Here is a 9,181-nt window from a genome sequence, read left to right as displayed (position 1 = left end):
TCTACAGCCTGGTCCTAACAGCGGTGACTCTACAGCCTGGTCCTAACAGCGGTGACTCTACAGCCTGGTCCTAACAGCGGTGACTCTACAGCCTGGTCCTAACAGCGGTGACTCTACAGCCTGGTCCTAACAGCGGTGACTCTACAGCCTGGTCCTAACAGCGGTGACTCTACAGCCTGGTCCTAACAGCGGTGACTCTACAGCCTGGTCCTAACAGCGGTGACTCTACAGCCTGGTCCTAACAGCGGTGACTCTACAGCCTGGTCCTAACAGCGGTGACTCTACAGCCTGGTCCTAACAGCGGTGACTCTACAGCCTGGTCCTAACAGCGGTGACTCTACAGCCTGGTCCTAACAGCGGTGACTCTACAGCCTGGTCCTAACAGCGGTGACTCTACAGCCTGGTCCTAAGTGTCTAAAGGTGATTGACTTTTGGGGAACACTGTACCTCTTGCTGATGGAGGGAACTGCAGCTGTTTGAAAGTTCTCTCAGGTATATGGTTTGTGGAACAGAGAACTGGAGAAGACGATAAGAGGTTCTTTCCAAAAGTGCCAACTGAGTCGGAACTGAACAGCTCATACCCCCCCCCCCCCCTGTCTCCCTGCTGCAAGGCTGTCATGGGGTTCTCTTATGACTGGTTGGAATGATGGCCTGACAAAAGCAATAGTTCCATTCGTTCTCGGTGATGGTTGGCAGTAATCAACACCTGTGACAATCGTTGGTTTGTGGGAGAAGTCATCCTGTTGAGAATGATATTGCACATGTATGGGATCTTGGCAGCAAGGAATCTCTCCCTCCCTTCTCTGCGCATGTTGTTCTTTTTCAGTGTGTCTTGTCTTGACAAAATGCATGAGGGTGAGCTTGTTAGTTGTCCTAAATGCAAAGCAGAATGTTATTATGCCTTTTAACACTAGTCTGGGTCACTAAAACCATTTCCCAACTAACTCATACGAACACTACAACCCTCACTAGCTTAAAAATGACAGCGCTTTTCAAATGTATGGCATGTTACAGGATGCTGCACCATTTACATTGACACTAAAATACTTAACCTGAACCCAGGCAATGAGTCGGAAGCAGTACAAGAGTTTATTGTTCAAAATTGATGGGGGAGGGGAATTATGTTGAGGGTTAAGTAAATGGATGCTTTCAAATACAAACCTTATCCTACTGATTTCATGTGTTGATACCCACAATAGCCACTTGGTGGCAGTATTTTACGTTTTTCCATAGGGAGACGTGGGAGTTACATGCTTGTGATGCAGTACCCCTTCAATTTGTAATAAATAAAATAAAAACAGTTGTGTATTATGGATTTGGCCAGTGTTGAGCGAGAGGGCAGTGCAGGTCTGTGTACCAATTTTGAGCTCTACTGCTGAAGGTTGAATGGACAAACTAGTGATTTAACAGCCATGTTCATCTCAGTCATAGTTGTCTACATTCTGTCTTTGAAAGAAATCTCCTTGATTTCCAGAATAACATTTATGTAATGTAGTCCCTACATTTTCTTTGCTTAATGCACTTGACCACAAGCCTGAAACAAATGCACATTGTTACACAAGGGAGTGAAACTTTAAGGCCGGTACTTGTGATTGGTTCCTATTGTTTATGTGTTGTCGGGTTAGTCTTATTCCTCATTGTAAAACGGCCCTGCACCGTGACAGAACCCCCTTGAACCGTCACTCGCTGTTCTCTTTTTATTTCAACCCTTTGCTGGTCTTTTGCCTTATTATAAAGCATTCGCTGTAAGTCAATTCTGGATTTGTAAAAAAAAAAGCAACGCTAAGTCATTAAGTGTATACACCTCATGGGTAATACGGTAGTCATAGCTATTCTACTTTTTAATATGTATAAAGCTTGTAATATAGTGAATAAAACTGGGATAGATAACGGGCAGGCTTTTGTCAGAAACCAGTGACTAACTGTTAGTATTTCCATATGTCTTTCTCTTGCCTTCTGTCGTTATTTAGATATTCCCTCTCTGTGTCAGAGGGCCTGTGTTGCCATTTTAACAGGAGCAGTATGCACTCACATTGAGAGAACCTCCTTGTTCATGTCTTCTCATCCCTCCATTTCATACTTAGCTTAATCCAGGCCCTGTTTCCTTCTGTACATTTCACCCTTTTGTTTCAGACATGTTGTACCAAATCAATTAAAATGTCACTGATGGAAACCTGTCAACTTTTCCTGTCTCTGTCCAGTCCCTTGTCTGTTATTAGTGACATTATGCAATAATGTGCCCACAGGCTTTGGTTAAAAGGATAGTTCACCCACATTACACAATTCATTTGTATTCTTTAAGGGGGTGGATTGATGGAAGCTACAACGTAATTGCATAATTTAAAGAATGTTTCTTTTTATGTTCCCCAAATTGGCGTAAACTAATAGACAATAACACTGTATACACAAGTATGTGGAGACCCCGTCTAATTAGTGGCTTCGGCTATTTCAGCCACACCTCATATCGAGCGCACAGCCATGCAATCTCCAGACAAACATTAGCAGTAGAATGGCATACTGAAGACCTCATAGGATGCCACCTTTCTGCCCTGCTAGAGCTGCCCCGGTCAACTAAGCTCTGTTATTGTGAAGTCGAAATGTCTAGGAGCAACAACGGCTCACCTGAGAACTGGTAGGCCACACAAGCTCACAGAACGGGACTGCCAAGTGCTGAAGCGCATAAAAGTCTATACTCGGTTGCAACTCTCACTACCGAGTTCCAAACTGCCTCGAAGTAACGTAAGCACAAGAACTATCTGTCGGGAACATTGCTGAGGAGCCACACACAAGCCTAAGATCACCATGCGCAATGCCAAGCGTCGGCTGGAGTGGTGTAAAGCTCACCACCAATGGACTCTGGAGCAGTGGAAACACGTTCTCTGGAGCAGTGGAAACACGTTCTCTGGTGTGATGAAGCACGTTTCATCTGGCTGTCCGATGGACAAATCTGGGTTTGGCAGATGCCAGGAGAACGCTACCTGCACCAATGCATAGTGCCAACTAAAGTTTGGTGGAGGAGAAATAATGGTCTGTGGCTGTTTTTCATGGTTCAGGCTAGGCCCCTTAGTTCCAGTGAAGGGAAATCTTAACACTGTGCTTCTAATTTTGTGGCAACAGTTTGGGGAAGGCCCTTAACCTTTTCAGCATGACAATGCCCCTGTGCACAAAGCGAGGTCCATACAGAAATGGTTTGTTGAGATCGGTGTGGAAGAACTTGGCTGGCCTGCACAGAACCCTGACCTCAACCCAATCGAACACCTTTGGGATCAATTGGAACGCAGACTGCGAGCCAAGCATAATCGCCCAACATCAATGCCTGACCTCACTAATGCTCTTGTGGCTGAATGGAAGCAAGTCCCCACAGCACGGTTCCAACATCCAGTGGAAAATCTTCTCAGAAGAGTGGAGGCAAAGGATGCTCGACTTCATATTAATGCCAATGATTTTGGAATGAGATGTTCGACAAGCAGGTGTCTACATACTTTTGGTCATGTAGTGTACATACTATGTACAATTTATGAACACAATGTATTTTACATGAGTTATCTTATATTTAGTCCCACCCTTCAACCCCTCCCCATCTCTCTTAACACCATCCAGGTTTGATTTCTATTTTCCATATATTTTAACTGTGCTGTGATGTTTCACAAAAGTTCTGAACCTTTTCTATTCTCATAGTTTCTACAGATTGTAAATTTAAAAAAAACATTTTAGCTAAAGGTATTATTAATCGATTGACTATGACTTTTCAAATCACCCAGCAGTGCTATTTTCAGAGTTCCCTCCATGTAAATGTTGCAATTCTTCAGCCATTTTTGAACCGGTGTCCAAAAACAAGGTACATATGGACAGTACCAAAACAACTGATCGAATGATTCTGTCTCTGCAGCTAAATCTGCAGAGCTGGGATGGTTGTATCCCCCATATACAGTGCGCTCAGAAAGTGTTCAGACCACTTGATTTCCCCCCACATTTTGTTAGGTTAAAGCCTTGTTTTAAAATTGAATAAATAAATGATTTATAAGGCTGTAATGTAACAATGTGGAAAAAGTCAAGGGGTCTGAATACTTTCCTAATGCTCTGTATATAACATCCCATTGGTTGCAAGAATTTTGTATAATTAATAATTGGGTCTTCCTTTCCTGTGGTGGTCCTCATGAGAGCCAGTTTCATCATAGCGCTTGGTTTTTGCGACTGCACTTGAAGAAACTTTGAAAGTTCTTGAAATGTTCCGCATTGACTGATCTTCATGTCTTAAAGTCATGATGGACTGTCATTTCTCTTTGCTTATTTGAGCTGTTCTTGCCATAATATGCACTTTGTCTTTTACCAAATAGGGCTTTTTTCTGTATACCACTCCTACCTTGTCACAACACAACTGATTGGCTCAAATGCATTAAGAAGGAAAGAAATTCCACAAATATACTTTTAACAAGGCACACCTGTTAATTGAAATGCATTGCAGGTGACTACCTCATGAAGTTGGTTGAGAGAATAGTAAAATAAAGAAAAACCCTTGAATGAGTAGGTGTGTCCAAACTTTTGACTGGCACTGTACATATATAAAAAATCTTGTATATTTTAATTTATTTCCACAATTAATGAATAATATGTGTAATATTGTTACCTATAACCAGGATTGCCATTACAAGCAATTATTGTGTGATTCATCCTATATTGTCCTTAACATCATTACTCCATAGCAACAGATGTGGGGGGGACACACACACAAAAACAAAACGGGTAGGAGCGTTGAGTGCTGGATCGAATCCCTAAGCTGACAAGGTAAAAATCTGTCAGTCTGATCCTGAACAGGCAGTTAACCCACTGTTTCCTGTGCGCAGAAAACATGGATGTCGATGAGGGCAGCCCCCCGCACCTCTCTGATTCAGAGGGGTTGGGTTAAATGCGGAAGACATATTTCAGTTGAATGCAGTCACTCATACAACTGACTAGGTATCCCCCTTTCCCAAAAACAACCACAAGCTTAGACGTTCAACAGTTGTTCCATCCCTGAGTGCAACTCAAGAAAGGACTTGATGTGCGAATGCATAAACAGTTGTAGCTGTTTGAGAGGCATGCAAAATTGAGCAAGAATGGGGAGATTTGATTAACCAATGTCAAGTCCTAGATGATGGCGCTCAGATAACAAGGTTGATGAGATCAGGGCAAGGGTTTCTTTCCAGAGACATCAGGGATTGTAACATACTCTGTTTCACGGAAACATGGCTCTCCCGGGATATACTGGCGGTGTCGGTTCAGCCATCTGGATTCTCAGTCCATCTCGCCGACAGGTGTAAACATCTCTCGGGGAAGAAGGGCGGAGGTGTACGTTTCATGATTAACGACTCATGGTGTAATTGTAATAACATTCTGTACAGGAACTCAAGTCATTTTGTTCACCCAAACTAGAATACCTCACAATCAAATACCAAGATGGTCATCAAAGAACTTCACTGGACTTTATGCAAACTAGAAACCATATATCCTGAGGCTGCATTTATTGTAGTCGGGATTTTAACAAAGCAAATTTGAGGAAAAGGCTTCCTAAATTCTATCAGCATATAAACTGTAGTACTCATGCTGGAGTGAGTACTACGAGACATATGTGGCAGGGTCTACAGATAATCACGGACTACAAAAGGAAAACCAGCTACGTCGGCTAAACACGTTCTTTGCTCGCTTTGAGGATAACACAGTGCCACCGAAGAGGCCAGCTACCAAGGACTGCTGGCTCTTCTTCTCCGTGGCATACACTACTGGTCAACATGAGCTACCAAAATGATTCCGATGTGTGCCAGGCCTTGCAAATGTAGGAAAGCAATAAACATTTCAGATCAACTACGAGTCGAATAAGACATGAGAGATGACGAATTTTGGAAAATATTTTTATTTATAGACTAATTCACTTGAAACAAATAGCCAAACCGAAAACTGCAGACATTACTAGTCCCTCCCCCGCGATCAAACCGGAATCTAAATAAAATTAAACACAGCCTAACGTGATCAGAAATCTCAACTAGCAAGCAAGTCGCTGCAATGAAGAATTGAGTGCGTGCGCGTTCACGCGAAGGGGGGGGGGGGGGGGGGGGGGGATTCTGACAGTGGGGAGATTTTCGGGACAACACCAGCCCGTATGCGGCCCGCGACCTGATTCAATACCGCCCGCGGAATCATGCTCAGATCACATGAAGAATTTGCGGTAGTAAAGTTTTGAAAAACGTATTTGTTATTCAAATTAAAAGACCAATGAATACTCGCCTTTGTGTAATGATTTAACTCTCACCGCTTGTGGGACATTTATTTTGAAGGCACGTATAAATAACAACTGCACGAGAACGGACAGTGACTGACAGGCTGACACACACGTCACAGTTACAAATAGTAGCTAGCTAGAAATTGCGCAAAAAAAAATCGTTTTTCAAAGAAAAGGAAAGTAGACAATGAATGTAGGGTGTGTTTTGGCCTTTTTGTACATCAGATGCAGATGTATAGCCTTGTCAAAGCCTTCAAGGGAAAATTACTCCTCCTGACCCGCCAAGTAGAAGCCAACAATCTCACTCACCTCCCGACACTACCAGTCTGTTCCTTATCAGATGACCAGCGGGAGAGGTATACATCGCTGCTGCGTGCTTTCGTCGTTTTTGAGGATTTCAAAATGTTGGAAAATGACATGCTGTTGGTTTCCTCTCCTTTCACCTTCAATGTGGATAACTCTCCCACTGACCTGCAACTTGAGCTTATCGACTTTCAGTCTGATGCAGTGATTGGAGAGCTATTCAAAACAATGTCACTGACGAGGTTCTATGCATTTCTCGATGAACATAACTTTCCAAAGATTAGGAGTCATGCTCAGAAGATGTTTGTACTGTTTGGGTCAACCTATGTATGTGAACAGACATTTTCAGTGATGAAATATAACAAGTCAAGGCACAGATCATCTCTTAACTGACTCTCACCTCTCAGCAATCCTGCGCATAGCGACGTCAGAAACTATACCTGACTTCACTGCTCTAGTCAATGCCCATCAGAGACTTACACTGATTGAGTAGTTTAAATGTAATGTTGAGCTCTTTCTCTTTCTTGTGTTTTTGTGCGTACCCGTTAACAAGAGTTCTGTCCGTGGTTAACAAGAGTTCTGTCCGTGGTGCTGAATGCACCGTGTACTTTTCCTCCGTGTAGTTCAGGGGCATGTTAAAAAAAAGTCAAGTAGCATATCTGGATGTGATTTACAGTAGATATATCTGTCAACACAGTCATACACATATATAATCCTGTAATATGATTCTGGCCTGTGATGGCAAAAATATATTTGAATGTGGCCTTCCATGGAAAATAATTGCCCAGGCCTGCCCTAAACCCACTCCAATTTGCTTACCTCCAAAAATAGATCCACAGACGATGCAATCGCAATCACACTGCACGCTGCCCTATCCCATCTGGACAAGATGAATACCTATTTAAGAATGCTGTTCATTGACAATAGCTCAGCGTTCAACACTATAGTACCCTCCAAACTCATTATTAAGCTCGAGGCCCTGGGTCTGAACCCTGACCTGTGCAATTGGGTCCTGGACTTCCTGACGGGTCGCCCCCAGGTGGGGACACACAAGGGTGTGTGCTCAGCCCTCTCCTGTACTCCCTGTTCACCCATGACTGCGTGACCATGCACGCCTCCAACTCAATCATCAAGTTTGCAGAAGACAACAATAGTAGGCTTGATTACCAACAATTACGAGACAGCCTACAGGGAGGAGGTGGGGGCTCTGGGAGTGTGGTGTCAGGAAAATAACCTCTCACGCAACATCAACAAAACAAAGGAGATGATCGTGGACTTCAGGAAACAGCAGAGGGAGCACCCCCCGATCCACATCGACGGGACACCAGTGGAGAAGCTGAGAAGTTAAGTTCCTCGGCGTACACATCACCAACAATCTGTAATGGACCACCTACACAGACAGTGTGGTGAAGAAGGTGCAACAGAGCCTCTTCAACCTCAGGAGGCTGAAGAAATGTGGCTTGTCACCTAAAACCCTCACAAACCTTTATAGATGCACAATTGAGAGCATCCAGTTGGGCTGTATCACTGCCTGGTACGGCAACTACACCGCCCACAACCGTAGGGCTCTCCAGAGGGTGGTGCGGTCTTTACAACGTATCACTGGGGGCAAACTATCTGCCCTCCAGTACACCTACAGCACCCGATGTCACAGGAAGGCCAAAATGATCATCAAGGACAACAACCACTTGAGCCACTGCCTGTTCTCCCCGCTATCATCCAGAAGGTGAGGTCAGTACAGGTGCATCAAAGCTAGGACCGAGAGGCCATTAGACTGTTAAATAGCCATCACTAGCACAGAGACTGCAGCCTACATAGTCTTGAAATCATTAGCCACTTTAATAAATGGAACACTAGTCACCTTAATGTCACTTTAATAATGATTTCATATCTTGCATTACTCATCTCATATGTATATACTGCATTCTATACTATCTACTGTATCTCAGTCTATGCCGGCTCTGACATTGCCCATCCATATATTTATATATTCTTAATTCCATTCCTTTACTTAGATGTGTGTATTAGGTATGTTGTGAAATTGTTAGATATGACTTGTTAGATATTGCTGCACTGTCAGAACTAGAAGCACAAGCATTTCGCTACACCCGCAATAACATCTGCTAAACACGTGCATGTGACAAATTCAAATCAAATCTGTTACACTCCCTTCCCCTGAAACACGCTGTTCCCCCGTTGTGACCATTTCCACAAGCATCTCTATGCAGCCAGACCTTTGATTATCTCTGATTGTCCAAGTGTGGCCCCTCCCCATGGTTTACTGCAGCTAGTGTTGCCAGCACTGCCACTACCTGGGTGGGGGCACCCCACCGGCTAGGTACAAGGTCGTCAAGGTTCTCATTAGCAGCTGTGAGAAATGTATTTTATTGTTATGCTCACCCATCCGGGGGTTTTGGCTTTGTAAGACCAACCCTGCCAGGCAGGCTCAGAATCTTGAGGGGGCGGTGCTTCTTTAATGGGTCTCTGACTGCATTTCTCTTTCTGCCTAGGCTGCATATAGGCTTCTTGCCGTAGGCCTATAAAACACATAAGGACTTCTCAGTGTATGGGTCACTCAGGTGGGTGTCTAGGGTATATGGTCGCAGACCTTTCCATCACGAT

The sequence above is a fragment of the Salvelinus fontinalis genome, chromosome 34 (genome assembly GCF_029448725.1).
Source record: "Salvelinus fontinalis isolate EN_2023a chromosome 34, ASM2944872v1, whole genome shotgun sequence".
NCBI classification, from domain to species: Eukaryota; Metazoa; Chordata; class Actinopteri; order Salmoniformes; family Salmonidae; genus Salvelinus; species Salvelinus fontinalis.
The sequence above is the reverse complement of the archived record's forward strand: the minus strand, read 5'-3'. Positions refer to the sequence as shown.